We start from the raw sequence: 2,376 nt of genomic DNA on the forward strand, positions 1-2,376 counted from the left end.
TAGATCTAAGTTTTTCCTGAAATATTTACAGCTTCAACAGAAAGAAAAGAGAATTATCAAAGAGTCAGAGCTAAGAGAGATTTTCTTTTCTTGGCCAGATTTGCTGATCATAACACAAAGAAAAAATATACTGATTCATTGTGCTATGTGATAATTATGTTCAAATTACTACCCTTAAAGTTTTTGCCTTTAGTTTACTTCTGAGCAGGTTGTTCATTATTAACAGAATTCACAGTCGGTGATTCAACCCAGCAACGAGCAACACTTAGTTAATGGAAGGAAATTTAATACTTGAAACAATGACTTCATTTCTCAATTCCTGTCAGAGCACAGCTCAAGTTTTTCAAATGAATCTTTAGTACATTGGATATGAGTTAGAACCACTTGAAGCCTGAAAGTGAAGGTGCATAGAATTATTTCAATGCTTAATCCTCTGTCTAGTTAACAAACACACACATACACACACAATCAAATAGATCTAAAGATTCTATATTAAGATTTAAACACAATTTTTTGAATAATAGTTCTAGACAAGCCTATTTTTTTTCTAGTAGGGGCAAGTTCTCACTTTACAGCCCAGGGTGGCATGGAACTTGTGATCCATCTGTCTCTGTCACCTGAGTTTTGAGATTTCATTACCAGTAATTTTGAAAAGAAAAATAGTATAATTTTTCTAGTGCTAAATTATCCTATGGATGAAAGATTTTGAATTTTATTAAAAAAACAGGTATAGATCATTAAGATAAACATGACAAAGAAACTAAAGCATTCCTTTAGTTGCATTTCTTCTACAATTATTTCATCCACCATTAAAAAAAATTCTAAGTTTGGACTATTATGCAATTCAATCTTTTACATGTTGTAGAATATTAAATCTTTATCATAAAAGTATGACTTCAAAGTTAAGATTAATGTGGTTTGGTATTCATTGTGTTCTTGTATTTTTCTTCTTCAGCATTAAAGTCTAGGTCATATAAGTCATAGTGAAATTAATTTTACAGAAAGTAGAAATTCATGAGTATTGTAGGCTTACCACTTTCTAGGTCTAGACAATGTGCAAATGCCCATTTATTGAAACACAGAGGACATATATCTATAGTTAATATGAGTTCAGACATGACATGCCACCACATGAATATTCTTGGGAGAGTTAAATGTAAATTAAGAGCCTCCTATATCTTAAACTTATGAGTAAGTAAAATAAGGACTCGGATCCTCATTGCTAATGTGAAATGAAGTTTTGAGTGGGTAAAGGTTGCCTTCCCCCCCTCCCCGCACCAAGGAGTGCTTACTTTGCGGATGCCTGGGTGCTGCAATATGCCCATACCCCATTACTTTAAAAGAACAATGAGGCAGGCATGGTGGCTCCTAGCTACTCAGAGGCTGAAATCTGAAGATCATGGTTCAGGCACTATAGTGCATGAGACTTTCATTTCGAATTAACCACCAGAAATCCAGATGTGGTGCTGTGGTTCAAGGGGTAGGGTGGTAACCTTGAGCTGAAAAGCTCAAGGACAGCACCCAGTCCCAGAGTTCAAGCCACATAAAAGACAAAAAAGAAATTCAGAGCCTCCTGAAATAGATGTTTAACATGACTTAAAGAGTCTATTAATGAAGTATGTAATTTACTGATGCAAACAGAAGAAAACAGAGAATCTTTGTTACTTCTGGCTTCAAAAACCTAAGCTTGTAAAGCAGGCCACATAACGATGATGGGAATGATGGTGAGTGTGGCGCATCGCTGGCAATATACAAAATAGCGTCTGTGCATCAGACAGAAGGCAGAAAGAGCTAACTTCCCCGCATCAGCACCTGAATATCTTTGTGAGTTCTATTTGCCTGGTACTTGAACCCAGAGAGCAGGACCCCAGTAGAGTGAGAGGCAATTCCAATGTATACACTACTTTGGGTAAATAACTATTAAAAGACAGGAAGAGAGAAAATTATTGCATTCTTGATGTTAATAACACCTACTAGGATAAACATGTTTAACTCAGGACAATCAACCCACTGGGATACCCTACAATGTCACTAGCACTGATCATAATATTAGGTCCAGGCTAATCCTATTGTGTGTGTGTGTGTGTGTGTGTGTGTGTGTGTGTGTGTGTGTGTGTGTGTGTGTGATATTAAGGGATGACCTCAAGGCTTTCAGTTTGATCGGCTTGGATTCCACTATTTAAGCCACACATCCAGCCTCTTTTTTCATTGGTCATTTTTTTAACTAAGAGCTCACTTTATTTTGGGATTAGAAAGAGCAACAATCCTTATACTGGTGTTTACCTATATTGTGAAGATGACAGGCATGTGCCACTGTGCCCAGCCATTGTGTTTCTCCATAGCTGGTATAATTGGCCATTATTTGAGATGGAATTT

The 2,376-nt window shown here is 36.5% G+C and overlaps 1 non-coding gene across 1 annotated transcript; it reads left to right on the top strand.

The window, feature by feature from the left end:
* The first annotated feature begins 1,174 nt into the window (after positions 1 to 1,174).
* On the top strand, positions 1,175 to 1,324 carry LOC150055443 (U12 minor spliceosomal RNA). Its single transcript, XR_016537515.1, has one exon. It is a non-coding gene; the product is annotated as a U12 minor spliceosomal RNA (small nuclear RNA).
* The last annotated feature ends 1,052 nt before the right edge of the window (positions 1,325 to 2,376 follow it).

Source organism: Megascapheus bottae, chromosome 13 (genome assembly GCF_031878675.1).
Source record: "Megascapheus bottae isolate mThoBot1 chromosome 13, mThoBot2.hap1, whole genome shotgun sequence".
In the NCBI taxonomy this organism is placed as follows: domain Eukaryota; kingdom Metazoa; phylum Chordata; class Mammalia; order Rodentia; family Geomyidae; genus Megascapheus; species Megascapheus bottae.